The sequence below is a fragment of the Oryctolagus cuniculus genome, chromosome 5, assembly GCF_051225735.1.
Source record: "Oryctolagus cuniculus isolate XC-2025 breed Fujian yellow rabbit chromosome 5, ASM5122573v1, whole genome shotgun sequence".
NCBI lineage: Eukaryota > Metazoa > Chordata > Mammalia > Lagomorpha > Leporidae > Oryctolagus > Oryctolagus cuniculus.
The window spans coordinates 39,027,108-39,049,571 of NC_142871.1; the positions used below are offsets into that span (position 1 = coordinate 39,027,108).

The 22,464-nt window shown below is 45.1% G+C and overlaps 1 protein-coding gene across 11 annotated transcripts in view; it reads right to left on the reverse strand.

Moving 5' to 3' along the window:
- The window catches only part of L3MBTL3 (L3MBTL histone methyl-lysine binding protein 3), a 158,818-nt gene extending 137,094 nt beyond the window's left edge, over window positions 1-21,724 (reverse strand). For 3 of the 11 annotated variants that reach the window (XM_051854334.3, XM_051854333.3, XM_051854332.3), the window contains exons 1-2: window positions 19,446-19,659; window positions 17,795-17,872 (exon numbers count right to left, since the gene is read on the reverse strand). The gene's annotated coding sequence lies outside the window, so the exon portion shown is untranslated. The other 8 variants (XM_051854330.3, XM_089332695.1, XM_008263493.5 and 5 more) reach the window with 7 other exon arrangements.
- Window positions 21,725-22,464: the final 740 nt, after the last annotated feature.

Sequence of the window (22,464 nt, forward strand, 5' to 3'; positions counted from 1 at the left end):
AATCAGTTTATTGGGGCCAAAGTTCTTGATTTTTTTTTTTAGAAGAGATTTATTGTATTTATTTGAAAGGCAACGTTACAGAGAGATAGAGAGAGAAAGAGATCTTCCATTCTCTGCTCATTCCCCAAATGGTCATGGCTGAACCAGGAGCTTCATCCAGTCTCCCCTGTGGGTACAGGGGCCTAAGGACTTGGGCTGTCCTCCCCTGCTTTCCCAGGCACATTAGCAGGGAGCTGGATCATAAGGGCAACAGCCAAGATTTGAACCAGTGCCCATATGGGATGCTAGTAATGCAGGTGGTGCCTGAACTCATTACTCCACAAAGCCAAGCCCCCAAAGTTCTTGATTAATGATTATCAGTGAAATAGATATCTTAAAAAAAAAAAAAACTATCAAAACAGCATGGTACCCCATATATGCATGCAATTTTTATGTATCAACTAAAGAAATTTGGGGGAAAAATAAAGTTGACATTTTCAGCTTAAAAAAAAAAACAGTACTAAAACACATGCTGATCACACACACAAAAAACCCACAAATTCCTGTATGGTCTTTTTCTACCTACAAACCGTACATGTATAAAATTCATAGCAGCAAAATTCTGTCCATGTCTAGGAAGAAGAATAGCAAGTAGGTGACATCTAAATGCTAGCACTATATGAAACCTGCAGTAAATGCTCATTCAATGTTTTAGAAAATACTCAGAAAATAAAAACATTTATAATGTTACATAGCATATTCTGCCTGTAAACACATACCTAACATGTATAAAAGTCGCTTTCATCCATTTTTTCACTCTGTGAATATTTTGTATAAAATGCTGTAGCATAAAAATATTTGCTACATTACTTTTCTGATCATTTCCTATAAAGCGGTATAATTGACTACAACAGATTAGGTGTTTCTCTATCACCTATTAATCAGGTAGAACCACCAGCAACCAATAGTAGTTTAACAAATGCTACTTCTTCTATGACACCCAAGCCTCCATTCCCTGTGGTAATGTTTTAAGATTTATTTATTTATTTATTTGAAAGTCAGAATTACAGAGAGGGAGAGACAGACAGAGACATCTTCCATCCACTGATTCATTCCCCAGGCCAGGCCAAAGCCAGGAACCTCACATCTGGCTCTCCCACATATGTAGCAGTAGCCCAAGTACATGGGCCATACTCCATTGCTTTTCCAAGGCCATTAGCAGTGAAAGTGGAACAGTCAAGAGATGAACCAGCACTGATATGGGATGCTGGTGTCACAGGTAGCCAGGTTACACACTGTAACACCATAATACGGGGTCCTCCCTCCTTCCTTATTTTCTTTCTCCAAAAGCCTTGTTATACTTGAATGCAAACATTCACTTTGCAGTCATGCACTTCAAAAAAGTGTATTCCTAAGACTTCAGCATTTTTTTCAGGACTTAGAAATGCTCTTTTTGTTCCTGTATTGATCACTTGGTAGTACTGCATAATCCCAAGTGTGACCCAGGCCACAGCGATCACAAGTGGGTAACAGAATCACAGTGCAAGCCACAAAATGTCTCGTACTGCAGAAAATCTCATCCCTATTTCTCTTGCTCATGATGCTGAGATTTTATACAAAAGCACCTTAAAAATGCACCATGCAGAGTCTTCTATGTTACTAGCATTTTCCCCTTAATCTCTAAATTCCACAGTCTCCAGCCACTGCTGATGTCAGAAGGGAAAGATTTGGGTTCAGTTGTCCACCAAACACAACAAGGCATCATTGATTCCCACCGATATGTTATGGTTGACAATGGCTAACACCAGGAGCACCAAGGCTCAGCACACTCTTATCAATGAACACTGCGAATGCCTCACCTGGGATATGATTCGGACTTCACTCAAGATAGAGACCATTACTATTGGCACGAATGCAAATATATTACATTCCCACAGTCCCCCTTCTATGAAACGATTTGCTTTACTACTAATTTTTATTAGAAACTTTATGACCTTCAATTGAAGGGCTGAAGAACAGACTAAATGATGTATGCTATTATCCTCAGAATTACCTCCTATCTATTATCTCTCTGCTACACTGTTCCTTGTTCCAAACTAAAGTCACACAACTTGACTCCCTTGAGATGGTCCATCTGCTGGGTGAACCTCCTCAGTCTCTCATGTAAATAAATCCCTGATAATCTCAGCCTATCATGTACCACTTACATTCTATAGGGATGAAACTAGTCAATATCTTACACTTTAAAATGCTATGTTTTAAGACTATAGGAAAGCAGGACCTCTCATACAATGATGGTAGTACTGAAAGTTGAAACAACCAACAGGAACACCAATATTCAAGATCATAGCTCCAACTTGGTAATTCTACTCCAAGACATTTATTTTACAGATTCTTGCACACACATATAAAAGGAAACAAGTAAAAGATTATTCATAGATCAGAGCCAAAAAAAAAAAAGGTCGAAATAACCCAAATGTCCATCACTGAAGGACAACTGTAATATATCCACACAATGGACATAATACCATTGAAAAAAACAATGAGGAAACCCTTTATATTCTGATAAAGAAAAAGCTCCAAATACTATGACTATGATTATATGACTAATTTTAAGAAAGGTGCAAAATCTAAGTGTTCCCCTTTGTGTAAAACAAAAGGAATATGTTTAAATAACTGTACCACTTTATGCACAAACTGTCTCTGGAAGTATTTGTCAGAAGTTATTAACACTGCCTGTATCCAGGAGGTTCCAGTTGCTAAAGGACAGTCACAGGAGAGTGCCTTCTCTATGTACACTCTTTGGTACCTTAAAATTAAAGAAAAAATTAACAAAAACGATGACTTTTAAAAACATGTGTTGGGTTGGGGCCGGCGCCGTGGCTCACTTGGTTAATCCTCCGCCTACGCCAGCATCCCATATGGGCACCGGGTTCTAGTCCCAGTTGCTCCTCTTCCAGTCCAGCTCTCTGCTGTGGCCTGGGAGGGCAGTGGAGGATGGCTCGAGTGCTTGGGCCCCTACACCCACATGGGAGACCAGGAAGAAGCACCTGGCTCCTGGCTTCAGATTGGCACAGCGCAGGCCGTGGCGGCTATTTGGGGAGTAAACCAACGGAAGGAAGACCTTTCTCTCTCTCTCTCTCTCTCTCACTGTCTAACTCTATCTGTCAGGTTAAAAAAAAAAAAAAAATCATGTGTTGGGGCTGGTGTTATGGTGTAGTGAGTAAAGCCACCACCTGCAGTGTCACCTTCCCATGTGGGCGCCAGTTTGAGACCTAGCTGCTCCACTTCCGATCCAACTGTCTGCTATGGCCTAAGAAAGCAGTAAAAGATGGCCCAAGTCCTTGGGCCCCTGCACTCACGTGAGAGACCTGGAAGAAGCTCCTGCATCCTGGCTTCGGATCAGCTCAGCTCTGGACATTGCAGTCATTTGGGAAGTGAACCAGCAGATGGAAGACCACCCCTCCCCGCCACCTCTCTCTCTCTCTCTCTGTGTAACTCTGACTTTCAAATAAATAAATAAATCTCTTTTTAAAAAATTGCATGTCAAGCTTATTCAAAACACTCTATGTGATAAAGGCAGGTACTCCCATGAAAATATTTCTTACTGACGCCAATGGTGAAATTATTGCCTTGCAATTAGTGAGAGAAATCAAGTTCCCCAAAGCTCCTGGGTACCTTAACTGGTGTGTGTTAACTGAATGTGCACATATTTCAGGAACAAGAATAGAGTTCACTCCTCTGCGACCCAGGTACACATTCACAAACTGAATATTTATGGCTTCTATCATCCCTGAGTGACACCTGAAGTTCTCATGACATTTATTGATTCATCATTTATTAGAGACATGCTCTGAATCACATATGCCATAAAGCTAAGAAACAAGGACAAGTCAATGGCCTGCTAGGTTCAGGTACAATTAGTCACACTGCTTAGTCTTAGTGCTATGAACATTGTAAATAAAGTGATATGAACTCTGTTTCTTTTTAAGAAATGGAAAAAAAAAATGAGTCTAACGCTGATGAGGGAGGAAGGGGAATATGGAAATGTTTATGAAAGTAATGGGTCCTAGCCACAGAATAGAAGTTTCAGATATATTAGACTGAAATGTCAAATGCAATGATGACTCAGACATATTGTGTGAACAAAACTACCAAATGCTCCAGAAAAGATGTGTGAACCTGTTTCAATAAGTGCTCTAGACGGTACAAAAATCGCTCATCAAGTGAGACAAGTAGTTAAGGGTCTAGAGAGATCACTTAACGTTTCAGTTAGACTTCAATTATTTCAGGGAAGGAATTTTTTTTCAAGTTGAGATTTGAGAGTGGCTTGGGACATACCCATCACAAAAGTCAAGAATCTACTGTATCTCAGTTTGACTGGAGATAAACAAGAGTGTGTGTGTCTTTCGTAATCCTTCCTTCATACACTTCTTTGCTCAGATCTGCCAGGAGTGGAGAAAAGACAGGCTCAGATGAGGGGCACCGCATCAGGTGCTGAGCTTCTATAGCATACTCAAAGTGAAGAACTCGCCTGGGGCCAAAGAAGAGAAGATAACAGTCCTCTGAAAGATGAGCACCCCAATCTAGGATGTTAGCACAGAGCAAGGGAGTGGCCTCACCTATCACCCAAAAGTCTGGACCAGCAGATAAAGGGCAAAATAGGAGTTACTGAGAAAGGGTGCTAACTGTAGCCTGGCTCTCCTGCTCAAACCATGGTTCTCCAAATACTATATTTAGAAGACAGCTAATTAATGTTCATTAAGACCAGCCCAAAAGTTTTAATCATTCTACAACTGCTTTTTTTGGAGTTGCATTTTATAGCTTTATGATTAACAGGTGCATTTTCCAAGTTTTCATAACAGAGATTCTAACATTATGAGCTAAGAGTGGTTATAAAATTGAGGTGGACATCACCTCAAAAGCAGCGACTGAGAATCCAATTAAAATAGCATTCAAATGGGAGGTCCGTGAGGAACGCCCAGAGTCAATGGACAAGGTATCTTTGTAAAGAGCGAGTCAGGAATGCTAACCTAAAATCATCCTCATGAACTAAACAAATGTGACAAATGTGCAGAGGGGTAACACAGCCACAAGAAACGGCCACCTCCTGGGCAGATCCATTTTCACCATGGAGAGGCTGGCTTTTCTCACAGCTGGGTTACCCCTCTGCACAATCCCCTTGTGCTGGGACACCTGCTCCAGGACCATTCACTGAAAATGCCTTGTCGCTGACTTTACAGAAATCACCAGTCACTAACCAAACGCTGTGCCTGGTGCACAGCGACATACTCACAAATCCTCACTGCCATACAGCCGTAGTAGTAACTCAAAGATCTCTTCCTGCAGCGAAGAACCAGCTTGACGTGCTACACACAACCTCTTGTGAGCCTCTCCTTCCCACCCACCTGGATCCTTGTCACTCATTCATAGGTGCAAATCAAATATTTCATGGGGGCCGGCGCCATGGCTCACTCGGTTAATCCTCTGCCTAGAGTGCCGGCATCCCATATGGGCGCCGGGTTCTAGTCCCAGTTGCTCCTCTTCCAGTCCAGCTCTCTGCTGTGGTCCAGGAAGGCAGTGGAGGATGGCCCAAGTGCTTGGGCCCCTGCACCTGCATGGGAGACCAGGAAGAAGCACCTGGCTCCTGGCTTCCGATTGGCGCAGTGTGCTGGCCGTAGTGGCCATTTGGGGGATGAACCAGAGGAAGGAAGACCTTTCTCTCTGTCTCTCTCACTAACTCTGCCTGTCAAATTTAAAAAAAAAAAAAAAAAGTATTTCATGGATTATCCTCCAGACCAGATGCACCACACTCTCAGAAGTCCCTCTCTCCATTCCTTCCCATTGTCCAAACTACTTTCTTTCTTCCCTCCTCTTCATTTCACTTTTCCAAGTTTGAAAATTACTCATTGTGTGACTTCAGATTAATGAATCTCTTAAAATGATCTCCAATCCGTAAAATGTGGAGAAAATAGAACTTTCTTCACCGGGTAATGCTAACTTGAGATGAGATAAACCAGGTAATATCTTGCCCAATATCTATCACAACAGTCAAGAAAACGTTCATTTCTTATTATAATTATGGAGCTTTATAATTATTCTTCAGGTTCACATGAACCACTCAATGACTTTTCAATTCATTTTATTTCAATAGCATCCACAGTAGGCCACCTGTGTTCAAATCAACATCACATGATGTCTAATTCACTATTTTGGGAGTAGGTATTTTATCGTAAATCATAATTCCTAATATTTAAAAAATTTCCAGTTAATTAATAAAGCAATCCATCTGTAGCAATGGAGAAGGACTGACATGTGGGGAGGTGTTAGACCCGAAGCCTGGGCCCTCCTCCCAGAGAACCCCACCCCTACAGGAGCTAAACAAATGGTCACAGGACCACCACAGGGCTCTGCCTGTTCTTGAAGAATACTGGGTGCAAGGCAGGGGCAACATGTTCCAGTGTCTGCTCCCCAAGTTGCACCTTTCAGGGGACGATTTATGCAAGCCCCACAATGGAAGATTCTGTGGTGAGACAGATGTGTAATGTCCTAGTGGGCTCTGGAAGATGTCAAATGCATATCAGGAGCAGAGCAGCCACCCTGCAGCTCCATTCTGCCTCAGCTGCGTGTCTGTAACCACTCATTCTTATGACTACTCCCACAATACAAAAACTTCTATGAACCCCTGCTGTGGAAAATAAATGTAGGAAGTAGCACGAAAGCATAATCATAAGGTCTAGCACAGTGGCACAGTATGTTAAGACACCACCTGCAGCACCATGAGTGCTGGTTCGAGTCCAGGCTGCTCTACTTCCAATCTAGTTCCCTGCTAATGGGCTTGTAAAAGCAGGAGAGGATAAACCAAGTACTTGGGCCCCTGCGCCTACAGGGGAGACCCGGAGGAAACTCTTGGCTCCTTGCTTCAGCCTAACCCAGCCCTGTCCATTGCTGCCATTTGGGGAGTGAACCAACTGATGGAAGATTTCTCTCTCTCTCTCTCTCCCTGACTCTCCCTTTCTCTCTCTCTCTGTAACTCTGCCTTTCAAATAAATAAATAAATAAATTTTTAAAAAGGTATGATAACATTTTACAGAATAGAGTTTATCTATCTTCTAGTTATACTTACCTTCAAGGATGTTACCTTTCAACCTCGCTCCCAGCTGGCAACCATGAGTTCAGACCTATAATGTCTAATACTGGAGAGTGTCTTCAGGACCTACAGAGTCTGAAGTCCACACTGGAGAAAATGGTCCCAAGAAATTCCCAGCTTCCTAGGACATCCCTACAGTTCTCTAATGTATTCTTTGATGACCTTTTTTTTTTTACTTCCATGACACCAGACAGGTGCACAGCCTTCAATGAGAGAACTCCCATCACCACAAACACAAGGCCAAGATGGGTAGTTAGTAACACACAAAAAGTCAGTAAACCTAAGGTACGCAAAGGGATACAGACACACTGGACCAGCAGTTTCTACACTGGTTTATCTTTCAAAGGATTCCACCTCACAAGGCTCTATAAGACTGATAAGAATTATCATCATCATTATAGATGCAAAAATTGAGGTTACCTGGCTAAGAAACAGACTTTTACCTTCCAAGACCATGCCCCACACATTGTGTTTTAGTCAACAAAATGTTACAGTGAAGCACAAGGGTTTCAGAGCCAGAGTGCCTGAGTTTAAGTCTTGGTCTCACAATGTACAAGCTGCACATCTCAGGCAAAGCACCTAGCTTCACTTAAGACTGAACTCTTTCATCTGTAAATTGGGATAGAAATATCTACCTCACAGAAGTGTCAGAGAGTTAGAGCGAGAGAGAGAGAAAGATGGATGGATGTACGGCACTTTGTGGTAAGTACACAAGAACTTGGATTATTCTGAAGAAAATCAAGTAAGCCACCATACAGTATCCATATGCCCTCCATGCACTGGGTGACCAGGTGTCTGAAATCCAGCAGGGCAGAAGAATGACCACTGGGCAAAGGTCAATGCCTTAGCATCACATTCCCTGTGTAGCTTCTCAGGAGTCCAAGGAAGGTAGCTGAGTGGGAGTGAGGGCAGTTAAGAACAGCACTGCGACTCGGAGATTCCACAGACCCATAGATTTCAAAGTGTTTGGGGAAACTGAGTTAAGATTTGTGACTGTCAGTTCTACCAAGTTCTTAATAATAAACTTTAATGCCCCTCCCTTCACAGAAAGAAAGAAGAAGGAACACCTAGTTTCTGGAAAACTACCCAAGAATAGGCCATGGGCATCGTTTCTATGAGATTTTTACCAAGGAAATGTAGAAACTTCCTCACACACCAGGTAAGGTTCCAGAGGAAGCTGTACAGAGGCAACTGGAAATCCTGTGAGAGACTGCAGCAAGAAGCCAGCAGGAAAGACGGAGATGAAAGCTCCGGATCCTCCCCAAGGGAGCTTGAACAGAGTCTGTGCAGGAGTACTGGGAGCATATACAGGCACTCAAGTTGCCAGGAAGAGGGGCTGGGAAGAGAGTCTATGCCCTAATTATATGTATCACATTGTATCGTGATCTTCTACTTACAGGTACTTTGGATAAAGAAGTGTTGATTTACTAATGTGATCATCCCTTGGAAATACTCAAGGGAAGCTATCAATAAAATGTATCAAATGAACAAATAAAAGAGAAGGGGAAAATGTAACAATTTAGTAGAATGGAAAGGTTTGGGATAGAGGAAATCAGCAGAAAATCTTCATTTGTTTTATGTGTCCATCTAGCTCACATTCTCCACTGAAAATTCTAACAACTTGGCTGCTAAGTATTTATTTACCTCTTTGGCCGAAGCCTAACATTACCACTCCAAGAAACTCCCATTTAAGTATCAGTGGAGAACACATCAAAAGAAGTTAAACTCAAACCTCTTAAACAGGCTTATTCAAGGAGGATCAGAGAAAAATCTAAACTCACACTTGAAGCATCTCTCAACACACACATATTGCCACAAAGAAGTATTTTCCTTTCAAATCAAGCATGACAGATACTAGTTTTGATATTCTACTCACCCTGCCTGATAAGAACTCTGAATGGTACACATACTGGAATTGAGATCTGTTGTGGAAAGAGAAGTGAAATTGTGCCCTGGGGGCCCAAGTTCATATATTTTAGGCAGGCAAACCTCTAGATCATTTCAACATAAGAATGAAACTCAGCACCCTTAAGAACAACTCTTTGAGATCTTGGGTCTTGAGTTCTCATTTATCCTTGCATAGTGGATACCATAGTGCCAACTAATCTGTGTTCTCTAAATATGAGCAGCTATTAAAATGTGTCCTCTTATGGATATTTTCTCAAAAACAGTCCCATGCTTCACCTGCTGGACGTATTTTAACGTGAACTGTACTATCTGTCACATGGCAATGGTTTATCTGATTTGCTATCTCTTCTGCCATAGAGATCACAGGCCAAGGGGCAGTCATCAGAGGCAACCTTTACAAAATCTCAACTTCCTGCCCCTCCACTTCTTACTGTAAGAAGGATGAATTGTTTGAGATTCTGTGGCCTAACTTATTTACTTCCTCTAAAGGAGGAACAGAAAATGCATGCCTTTCAAGAAAAAAAAGTATACTCAGAAAGTGAATTCATGTTAACTGACTCTACCAGGCCAATGGCATATTTAATAGACTCTCATCAAATGTTTTTATTTGAAGCTTATATTCAATGTGCAGACTATAAGATAATTCAATTTGAGGCAGAAATGTTCTTAAAAGTGCTATCATCTCATCAGCATACTACACTAGAAGGGTAATAATAGAAATTTTACACCCATTAGAGAGATTCAAAGGCCATAAAAAGAACAAGAATCTGTCTGACACAGATATTTCTATGCTTATGCTAAATATGCATGAACTTAAATTTAAAAAGAAAAACTAAAAGTAGTGTCTTGTTCTTTTTTTATTTCACTTCATAATTTTTGAAAAAATACTAAAGTAGTTTTAAAAATTCTATTTCATACGCATATTTTTATAGAACACAGAGCTAAAATTAAGGTTTACACTTGTTTCTCTTTGGCATGTAATAAATTAGATTTGACCAGATTTTATTTTTCTCACAGAAGTCATATCTATGGACTTAGCTTTTAACCATTTGTAGCCAGTCTCCTTATCAATGGCTTGAACAGCTAAGTCTCAAGTCCACCAAATGAGATCACAAACCTCCCTGGCAAATTATCTAGATCATTTAACAACCAGACCAGATGACCACGAAGGAATTTTAATGCAAGGTTCAGGGTTCAACAGTGTGACAGATGGGGAAAAATAATCAACTGATTTTGGTGCCTGAACAATCGTATTCAAAATGTTCTAGTAATTGAACTACTTTAGTTCTATAAAATTATATATAACATGAAGCTATGGTCCAAACTTGAAAAGGACAGGCACACAGTAAGGGCTCAAAAATGTATACTGAATACAAGAGTTCTTCAAAATGTTCATGGAAAATGTATGTTTTTAAAAAGCTATGCATGGATTTCAAATTCTTTTTGTACTTTGGGGCCAGCGCTATGGCGCAGGTTAATGCCCTGGCCTGAAGCACCAGCATCCAATATGGGCGCCAGTTCTAGTCTCGGCTGCTCCTCTTCCGATCCTGTGGCCTGAGATAGCAGTAGAAGATGACCCAAGTCCTTTGGGCCCTGCACCCATGTGGGAGACCTGGAAGAATCTCCTGGCTCCTGGCTTCAGATCGGTGCAGCTCCAGCCATTGTGGCCATCCGGGGAGTAAACCAGCGGATGGAAGACCTTTCTCTGTGGCTCTACCTCTCTCAGTAACTCTTTCAAATAGATAAAAAATAAATCTTAAAAAAAAAGAAATTTATTTATACTAAAATAAACTTAAATTCCATTTTTCAGTGAACTTCTGGAAATCTGCTCATAACAGAGCTTTGGCAAAGGAAGGACCATCCACCTCCTTGTGATGAGCACATGCAAAGGCATCCTTCTACGGTGGAATGAGGATCTACTCCACACACCACAACTCATCCAGCACAGACAGCTCATTCTCATCACACAAAACCACGCAGAGAGGCAAAAGAGACTCTTCTCCCCACTGTGCACACACGGGACACAGTCCTCTGTTTAGAGACTTCATATCAGTAACTACAGCACTACTGCTTAGTAATCTCTTAGTCATGTTCCATGTTCCCTGTTCTTTTAGTTTTGATTCTAGGACACTGTATCCTCTACCCCTTGTCCTCAGCTTCTCTTCGCCATTACTTTTATCCCTTACTTTAGTTTCTTTCATCACTTTCACAATTCTGGCTTCTGAGTAAATTCCATCACCTTTTAACTCCATGTCAGAAAATACAGGCCCCATTAATTTCATTCACTGATTGTATTATATACATAATATAAATTTTTAAAAGAATTAAATGAATTGCCTTAACAGGTCTCTTCCTACAAAACAAAAGAAATATTTTATATAAATAAACTCAGTAGTTCTCAAGCCTAATCTAAGTAATGTTCTATGAACAGTTTGTGGTTATTTCAAGGCCATGAGCTAGACCAAGGTGTTCTTTTCAGTATAACTGAATAAATAATCTTTCCCCATTCTTGGTTAAAAAAGGAAAAAAGACAGGCATTTTTCTTTCCACCAATTTTTCTTGTAACTGTTCACTGTTACCCATCTTAGTTTATATCAATGGTAAGAGCAAATATATTAATCTAGAAATGTGTTTTCTTTGAAATACTCAAGGAATTACAATTTTGAAAATCATAAACACAAGGAAACAACAATCCTAAAGCATTATCATTTTCTCTGGTTCCTTTTAAACTACATGGTATAAATTAAGACAAGTTACTAAGTATTTCTAAGAATACCAAATGCTCAAGATTAGTGAAAATATTGGAGATAACAGTCAGCACAGTAGCTCAACATGCAGTGGGCACTCAGTAAGTAATTTTAGGATAGATAAATAAATAAACAGTGCTACCTTAATGCTTAACATTAAGGAAGCACTCAATGTACAACTGCATCGAATATATCAACACTTCATAATGTGTTGCAGAAGGCACCCTGCCAGGTCCCCACCACAGGAACATATTTAACACTATGATGCACCATCATAGTACCTATGGCATTTGCCTCTATCTTCCACTCATGTATAACCAGGGTTTTGGTTGTCAATTATCATTGTGTGTATGTGTGTGTGTGTGTTTATGTGTGTGTGTTATCTTCCCAACCAAATTAGGAACATACTGAGATCAAGGGCTGATGTTCTATTTCTTTGTCTTCCCAAAACATAAATATGCATTCAATGCTGTTCTTAATGCTGATTACGTGAAGTACTCACCAACAGCAACTTCAACAAAATAGGTACTCTATAAATCTTTGTGGATTAGCACTAACCTACAGTACATTTAGCAGAAAGATCAGTAACATGAGGGCATTTTACTAATATATGTAAAATACATGCAATCTTACAATCACCATCCAACTCACTAATTCCTGGTCCACTTCTTTTTTTAAAAAAGATTTATTGTATTTATTTGAAAGAGTCACAGAGAGAGGTAGAGACAGAGAGAGAGGTCTTCCATCCGCTGGTTCACTCCCCAGATGGCTGCAATGGCTGGAGCTGCACCAATCTGAAGCCAGGAGACAGGAGTTTCTTCTGGGTCTTCCACATGGGTGCAGGGCCCAAAGGACTTGGGCCATCTTCTACTGCTTTCCCAGGCCATAGCAGAGAGCTGGATCAGAAGAGGAGCAGCCGGGACTAGAACCGGCACCCATAAAGGATGCTGGTGCTTCAGGCGAGAGCTTTAACCTGCTGCGCCACAGCGCCGGCCCCTCCTGGTCCACTTATAAAGAAGAAATTAGAGTTCATCAGAACTAGTTCTGGAGACCAGCACTGTAGCATAGCAGGTAAAGCTGTCACCTGTAGCACTGGCATCCCATATGGCTGCCGGTTCAAGTCCCAGCTGCTCTCTGCTATGGCCTGGGAGAACAGTGGAGGATGGCTCAAGCCCTTGGGCCCCTGCACCTGCATGGGAGACCCAGAGTAAGTTCCTGGCTCCCAGCTTCGGATTGGCTGAGCTCTGGTTGTTGCAGCCAACTGGGGAGTGAACCAGTGGATGGAAGACCTCTCTCTCTCTCTCTCTCTCTCTCTCGCTCTCGCTCTCGCTCTCCCTCTCCCTCCCTCCCTCCCTTCCTCTCTCTCTCTCCTCTCTCTCTCTCTCTCTCTGCGTCTGCCTCTCTGTAGCTCTGCCTTTCAAATAAATAAAATAAATCTTAAAAAAAAAAAAAGTAGTAGTTCTGGTGCCAGTCCTTGTGGTACAAAGGGTTAAGCCACTGTTGCAATACCAGGATCCCATATCAGAACTCTGGTTGGGGTGGCAGATGTTCTGCTTCCAATCGAGCTCCCTGCTAATGTGCCTGTGAAGGTAGCAGATGGGGCCCCTGCCACCCATGTGGATGGAGTTCCAGTTTTTGGCTTCAGTCTGGCTCAGCCTTGTCTCTTGGAGTCACTAGGGAAGTGAACCATGGATGGAAGATCTCTCTCTCTCTCTCTCTCTCTCTCTCTGTCCCTCCCTCCCTCCCACACTTTGCCTTTCAAAATAAATGAACAAATCTTTAAAAAAAAAAAAAGTTCCATTGTCTAGGACACCCAACTCTATTCAAGTTTCTTTCAGAAGTCTGTTCTCTCCTCCAAATTATCCAGTCTCCTGCATGGGGATTTCCTAACTGTCTTTCTCAATTTCACATCATAAATCAAACTTATATTTCAAGCACATTCATTCCTGGTGTTTCCCCTCATCCACTTGTTGTATAGCTACTGCACTCAATACAAACTAGGTCATAATTTCCCACTATTGATTCCTATCCACACACATCAGTAACATAATTTAATACGGTGAAGATATAACCTGAGACTATTCCCACCGGATAATGAAGCCCACCACAAAATACAACTTTTGGGGCCAGTTCTGTGGCATAGAGGGTATAAAGCTGCTGCTGCCTACATATGGGCACTGGTTTGAGTTCCAGCTGCTCTACTTCCAATCCAGCTCCCCACCACTGTGCATGGGAAAGCAGTGGAGGATGGCTCAAGTGCTTGGGCCCCTGCACCCACATGGGAGAACAGGAAGAAGTTCCTGGCTCCTGGCTTTAGTCTGGCCCAGCTCCAGGCATTGTGACCATTTGGGGAGTGAACCAGTAGATGGAAGACCTCGCTCTCTTTCTCTCTCTCTGCTTCCATGTCTGCCTCTCTGTTACTCTTTCAAATAAATAAATAAAACCTTTAAAAAAGTGGAAAAAAATAAACTTCTACAGATATCCTAAATTTCAAGACATCATTTATAAACATACAACACACAGAGAAAGTGAGACATTTTTAAAAGTCTTTGGAGAAGGAAATTAAAAGATAAGCTTATTTTGATGAAAAAAAAAATGAAGGCTCTTCCCAAATGGTTCATAGAAAATGTATACTTATGAAAAAATAATTAATAGACTCAAAGCATTTTTGCACCAAAATAAACTTATCTTCTAATGTCACTTCCTATGAACTTTTTGCAGTACCTCATATGAACATATAAATACTTCTCTTTAAATGCAGTATCTTGGGGCTAGCATTGTGGTGCTAAACAGCTGCCTGCGACATCTGTATCTCATAAGAGCATCTGTTCAAATACCGGCTGCTCCATTTCCAATACAGCTTACTGGTAATGCACCTAGGAAAGCAATGGAAGATGGTCCAAATACTTGGGCCCTCACCACTCACATCACAGACCCAAATGGAATTCCAGGCTCTTGGCTCCAGTCTGGTCTAGCCTCAGCTCCAGTGGTCATTTAAGGAGTGAATCAGCAGATAGTCTGTCTGTCTCTGTGTGTATGTCTCCTTCACTGTGTTACTCTCTTTTAAATACATAAAACAAATCTTTCAAAGAAAGCAAATGCATTGTCTTCAACCATATAGTAATAACCTCAAAAACTTATAAAAAGGGGGTCCCTCAACAGTAACAGCAGAAACAGTATAGAGTAGCTCTTCACCAGAAAGCCACCTTGGGAACACACTGGTCACAGAAAGACAGAATCAGCCCAAATCCATCACCCTGGCAACAAACACAATCCAGGCATTCCTAGACAGTAGATCAAGAGCTTCTTACTCATTTCTGAAGGTAACATGTTGAAAACAGAATGAAATGTGTTATGCTTTATGTACAAGATTACACGCTACAGTCCTGTGCTGGTTAATAGAAATCCACATTTCCTGGCTCCCTGAGCCAAGATGGCTGGAGAGAGTCCTTACTCTTTTCTACTGGTACAATGTGCAATTGTTATACGATTATCAGCAGAGCTCAGAGTTGTCTACTTCTGCAGTAAGGAGCTAGTGAACTCTTCAAGGGCAAAGACCTATTCTCTGAGTGTTCAACACTTTAAGAGCTCAATAAAAACTCACTAAGTAACTCGTAGAAACCCAGCTGAAAGGATTACCCACCCATCCTTGGTATCTCATGGGTACCTTGTCCCAGACCACATAAAGTCATTTCTGTTGTCAATTTCCCATCCTAACTGCATCTTCCATAAGTCATGTTGGCTCAAAAGGTATGTAAATGCTTAAAAATAAAGTACCAAACAAACCACTCAAAATTACTTAAAAATCAACTCTCAAATCCTCGGGAACTAATTTAACAGAACATATATTTCTTTCTTCTATTGAATTTTTGGATTCTTAGGCCATTGTTTGGATAATCTACAAAAGAAGAGAGATGAAATAAAACCAAAACTGGTCAGAGTATATTTGCCCAGTTCAGTGTCATCAAATGGAAAAGAATGACAGTTAACACTTGTAGTTTTTTTTCTATCTAAATTTTAGTTACAATCTAGTAGGAAAGGGGTCTAGAAAGCAGGGAGGGAAATTCCTACATGGACCTTGTCTTAAATCCAGTCACTCACAGGACTCACCATCTGGCCCTACAGTTAGATTAAGTCATCACTACCCTAGTTACCTATTTTCTTATCCTCTTCTCCCAGCAGACTCCTGCAACTCAAATATTAATTACAGTCCATCAATTCCCCTCACAGCAACTCTTCTGCTTTTATCACCCTACCATTTCCACAATCAGGCATCATTTTCAAATATTTCTTTCACTTACTCCTTCTACTCATTAAATGACTGGGCTGGGACAAATCAGTTTTGGGTTTTGTATTCAGCACCATGCTAGAACATGGTCCCTTCCCTCAAGGAGCCAACAGTATCAAAGATAAAGTACTTTTAAAAAAAGAAAAGAAAAGAAATACTGCTGGAAGAATTTTGACAGTCAATATACTACACCCTCCAGAGAGTAACCTAAAAATTTCAGCCAGGAATTAAACCACTATACTCTGCCTGAGACAACCCACTTCCTGCCTTTCACAAGGCGTGGTGAAGGTAAAATGGTAATATGACCATCACACATCTGAATAACTTTTTATAGTTCTCAAAATTTTATTTTATTCCATTTTTTAAGGAAGCAAGGCAACTATTGTTGTTCCCATTTTCCAGATGGGTAAACCTAGGCTGCAGGAGGTAAAATGACTCACGCAAGATGATATATTATTTAGTGACTAAATTCAGTCTTCTGATCTCTATTCTAGCATTCTCCCCACAGCCACAATGACTCCCCAGATGAAGAAAAATAAGCATTGTCTTCAACTCAGCATGCCTAAATATGAAACCCAGAAAACACGTATACTCTGCATGAAACCCTGCTTTTATCTGCATAATCTCCTAGCTGTGCTTGCCCCATTGTCTGTGCTATAATATTCACATGGGCCGGATCTATTTATGTCACTAATCACACTAATCAACAGGACCCACAAGCAAAAAATGACACTAAACTCCTGTTAGCAAGCATTTTTATATTTGTCACTATTCAGTTTTACTTTTAGAGTACATCTAGTCCAATAAGGACAACTGGTCCTGCTCATAAAAGGAAAAGCTAATGTGTGTTTGCTTTCATTTTTGCCCACAAGTACTAGCAATTCCTTGAGTAGTCAAGACAGAGAAGGCAGGAAAACAATCAGAAAAGGAGAGGGAAAGATTAAGGGGGGGGGGCAATTACAAAAAAGATAAAACTCATAGAAAGTATTAGAATGGCACAAACGTACTTAGACGTCCTACCCCATAGATGACTACCTCTCTGCCTAGGAACGATCTCTGCCCTACATGTAGGTCCTGAGTTACTGTAGATAAGCCAGTATCCTCCAAAATTATTAAAAGGCCTCATTGGACAACAGCTGGATGCCCTGTAGAGATCCATCCAAAAGTTGACAAGTCTATGCTAACACACTGACATCTAAGTCTAACCCTATTTCATAATATTTAGCACAAGTCAGTCCACTTTGGATTTAATATATAAGACTTAAGTTTCTTGAGCATTCCAACACTCTACTGCAAATGTTATTCGCAAAATTTTACTCCTGGATCCTGCAGACGTTTGAAGTTCTAGAATCTTCCATAATACTATATACATTTATATATAATAGTTATATTAATTTACAATGTTTTGTTCCAGATTTTCCACTATTTCAATTCCATAGAATAAAAGAATTTACTTTCAGTAGAAAACAGGTGTTAAAATGCTAATTAGAAATCTGAAAAGTAATCCAGCTAAAATATTATTGTCCAGTACAATCTCATGACTTTTTCTAATGTTTCATTCAATGCACGATCACATTTAGTGTTGATATATTCATGCATTCAAAGCAACTCCACAAAATGCATTTTTCTGCCCACCCTGTCCCATTCTGCTTCCTGATTTCCAAATGCAGCTCTAAACACCTACCAGTATATCAAGCAATTTGTTTAACAAGAGACTCTTACCTCGTGATAGTCAAGAAAAACAGAACTGTTGGGCGGTTTTCACAATCGTCGTGCAACCCCGAGACTTCTCCTGAGGGTCTAGTATTGATTTAAAGAGAAGAAAGGTAAAATCAAAGAACTTTCATCAAGAAGAAGCCTTCCACTCTCCAATTAATAAGTTTACATTCTGAAATCACTGACTTGTGCACAATTTCACACCACACGACTGTGTATTAAAATAAACCACATGAGGTAAAACGGACATTAATCATTCATGTCATTCCCATTCCCTAGATCCAGCCAATTAAGTATCATTGCATCACAGACAGGTGAAACTTACAGAGGGGTCAAGCGGCTCAGCCTGCTTTTCCCTCATTGCTCTTATCTTTAAAACGAAGGAAACTTGACAGAAATGAACACACTGACGAAGAGGGAGGGGTCCTTGGCCATACATTTCACTGTCTTAAATCGCAAAAGATACAAAGTATCCAGAAACAGTTAGTTACCCAGTGAAACAAAATTACACTCCAGGATTTAAAAGGCAGTGCTGATTTTATGACTTGTAGGTAACTATACAGCTGAGAAACCAAACAGTAAATACTAGCCTTAAATGATTTACCAGGGAATAAAAATGGCCAGCTGGTGTCAAAGAAAACATCTCCACCAAAGGTCTTTTTTTTTTTTTCACGTCTTCAGAGTTTCAAAAACGCACATCTCACTTCGTGCTTTTCCTAACGTTCACTACTAAGTTATCTGCTGTGACTCGTGATGTAAAACCGAGCCAAGAGCTGCACGGGCAGGGATAGCTACAAACTCTGGCTTCTTAGGCAAGGAGCGAGCCCTCTGGGATCCCTGGATGAAAGGGAGAAGCGCGTTTCTCCACGACGGGAGGAAGATGCGGAGCCCGAGCGCGCGGCGCTCACGGCCCCGCGCCCTGCGCTCAGCCTCCCATGCCCAGTCAGCATCGTCTCGCACCCCGTCTGGCCGCCGGCTCAGGTCCTCTCACGACGTTCCCGTCGGAACGGGCTACGTAGCTACAAGTAAAGGCCAAACTTTGCTCTCGGCCTCGCGAACTTAAGACGCCGTTAACCACTAGAGGTCTCCCCTTGGCCAGTTTTGCACGTTCGCTATTTTGCTGCACTTGAAACTTTCCGGAGAAATGCTCTCTACCCGAGTCAGTGTTTTTCTGAAAACTTGCGCAAAAATCCACGCGACCGAAAGAGCCAGCACAGAGGCTCTCGGGCTCCCCCAAAACCCGTCGAGACCCCAGAAAGCAACACTCTAGGGAAATCGAAGCAAGAACCCGACGCACTGGCCCCGGCCAACGCCGCCCCCCCCCACAAGCCCCAACCCTCCCCCCCACCACCCCCAATTCTTATTTCTCAGCTCGCTCTCCCCTAACTCACAACGCTCCGACACCTATTTTGGTTTCCGTGCACTTGGAATGGGTGCGGGCGCACGGGTTCCGGCGGGGGCCCCCGCGGCGGTCGCGGCGCGGGCCGAGGGATGCGGGAGCGGGGGGAAGGGCCGCGCCAGGGCGCCCGAGGAAGTTGCATAAGGAAAGAGACTCCGTTTTTCGGGTCCCCTCCGAAAAACCGGCGGGGAGGGGGAGGAAAAGGAAGCGGGGTGGCGGCGGCAGAGACACCGAGGGGGAAGCCGAGGCGACGTTTACCTCAGCCTGCCCGTGGAAGGGTGGGGCCAGGGCCACGGTCCACGCGCGCCGGGACGGCGGCCGTCACCCGCTTCGGCGAGCGAGCGCAGACGGACAGACGGACGCCCCCGCCCCGCGCGGGGCCGCCGGGCAGGAAGCCGCCCGCCTTTCAACTTTCTCTCACGGTCGCGCCGTGGGCCGATCTCGGAGCCGAGGGCCGGGGGTGGGGGCTGGGGCTGGAGCTGAGGCAGGCGGGCGGGCGGGGGGGGGGGGGGGGTCAAGGGCCTTTTTTTTTTTTTTCTTTAAAGGTAATTAAAGTTTTACCACCAGTCCTAAAGTTGCACCCTCCCCCGCCCGCGCCCCCTCCCCTGACGGGGCTCTCAAGTTTTCCTCCCGCCTCCCCAGCTCGCGGGGCGCGCGGCGGATGCCTCCGCTCCTGCGCTTCCCGATCCCCACCCCCGCCGGCCTCTACTTCCCCCGCCCGCCGCAGCGGCGCGAGGACGGCCCGCCGGGCCCAGGACGCGAGTGTGCACAGCCCATTATTCCGGAACGGCGCCCGCACGCGGCGCCCGACCCTCCGCTCCTCCCCAGTATAAGGCAGGCGTAAACAAGTTGCAGGAAAAGCAGCCCCGCGCTTCCCCGCCGCCGCCGCCGCCGCCACCACTACCACTACTCCAGCCCGCCGCCCCGGCGCGGCCGCCGCCGCCGCCGCCGCCTCGCGCCCGCACCCAGCCCGGCGCGGCACGGCGCGGCGCGGGGCGAACGCCGCGACGGCGCGGGCTCCCGGCGCCCGGCCCGGCCCGCGGCCCGCGCCCTCCCCCGCGCGGACGGCCGCCGCGGGCCCGCGCCGCCTCGCTTCCCGAAGCACTTTCCTGCCGCGGGCAGAAATAAAACCGGAGGGTTTATTTTTGTGCAACTTTCCCAAAATGGCGGAAATTGGAGCTGATCTATATGAAATTCTCACACACTCGCTAGGGAAGGGGGAGGCGGCGGCGAGGACGCGAACGCAAACTCTCGGCCGCCGAGCCCCGCGCGGACCCGCGCGGGTGTGCGTGCGTGTGGGTGCGCGTGTGCGCGGTGGGAGCCGCGGAGGCCTCTCGGCCGCGCACCGGCACACGCCGGCAGGCGCGCCTGCACATTCAACCGGTCCGTTCTCCGCAGCCCGAGCGGGCGGAAAGTGGCCCGGCCTCTTTTCCCACTGCCTCGGCCGCCCGTACTTGTACTTCTCGCGCTCGCCCGCTCGCTCGCTCGCTCCCCGGTGCGCGCCCGGCACAAAGGCCACACGGGCGGAGGGGCCCGCAGGGGCGGCGCGCGGGGCTCGCGCCCTCCCGCCGCACCGATCCGCGGCCCCGGCCGCCCCCGCGCCCCCACCCCCGCCCTTTCCCCGCCGGCGCCCCCCTGCCTCGGCGGCCGCGCTCGCCGCCCGAGCTGCGGCGGCGGCGGCGGCGCCCACCCGGACACGCACCCCGGCGGAGCCCCGGCGCCGCCGCCGCCGCCGCCGCCGCCGCGCTCCCCCACCCCGCGCCCGGTGTCATGAAAGCGACCCAAGTGACAAGCTGGGGGGGGCGCGGGGGAGGGGGCCACACACGCATCCCGCCGCCTGCGCGCCGGCGAGGAGGCGAGCGGCCGCCGCGCCCGGCTGCCTTCCGCACGGCCCCCACACCCTTCCCCGTGTGCGCGCAAAGGAAAAAATACAAGTCTCTCCTCCCCCCATTTTTTCCTTTCTCTTTTCTCTCTCTTTTGTTCCTCTTTCGCACTCGCACTCACTACTTGAGAGGGAGATGCCCAGAGACTCCCCCTCCAGCCCTTTCCGAGTCACTTGCCCACTTTTTTTCCCCGGGATTAAGTTTTCTCCTCTTTCCCAGAGGCGCAGAGAAGTGGGGGAGAAACCCCTTCTGCCCTTCCCTTCCCCTGATCTGCTTCACAAGGCGAGGGTGCGCTTCCTCCCCTCTCCAGGGCTCTCAACTTTCATCCTCACCCAGAAAAATCAATGACTGCCTTGGGCGCGGGCGCACCTTCAGATCAATTAGAGATTAGCTCCGATCCACCGCTTCTTACCCCCAAATTCTCTCTTTTTTTTTTTCTCCGTCTCACGGGTAGTCCTGACAAATGGTCCAGGGCTGCGGGCGCAGTGCGCATGTGCGCGTAGAGTCAGGGCTGGGGAGAGGGGAAACTGCGCTGGTGCCGGTGCCGCCGCCGCCGCCGCCGCCGCCGCCGCCGGGGAGGCTCGCTCTGGCTTCGCTGCTACTGCTGCTGCGCCCGAGCCGCTGGAAGGCAGCGAGCGAGCCGCTGGGCGAATGCGGCTGCCCGCAGATCCTGTTTCAGGTGCATCTTTTCCGTATCCGTGTCCCCGGCTCCGCGCCGGCTCCGGCACCGTCCAAACACGTACGAGAGCCTGCTAAGGTTACAGATTTCTTTGTCTATTTTTTTTTTTCACTTTACTTTTTTTTGAAGGCAATTCGCAGAGCAGCCGAGCCACCATGTGCTGCTGTTCCATTGCATGCCTTCAGCCATGAAACGGTGGGCCTTGCGTTGGGCATAAACGCTGCCGACAGGCGAAATCCGTGCTACAGGTCAGGTGAAAAAAAAAAAATAAGAAAAGTTTCACGGAGGGCAGACCCCCACCCCTCGCGCCCCCTCTTAGGGCTGGAAGAATGCACAATAAAACCCTCGTGTGAAACTTGCGTGTGCTCGGCGCTTGCCGAGTGTGGGTCCTCGCTGACAGCTCGCCCACGTTAGGCCTCTGCGGCGGGGGGATGCTGGGGTATGCACGTCAAGTTCAAGTAGCGTGGCAGTCACATTAGGTCGAGGGCTTCCCTCCTAACGTGCTCGGTCAAGATGGCTGAGCGGTGCTAATGGCAAAACCAGTCTTTGTGAAGGCGTCAAAACTGCATCAAGATGGGCTTCTATTTCCATAGTGGCTGACTGCAGGCCTCCTTTTGGACAGCTCGCCATTCTTTCCCAGTAGATAGGAGCCCTTACAAAATCACTGGGGTAATTAAAAGTTACGACAGACGTCTAGATGTAGATAGCGGAGTTT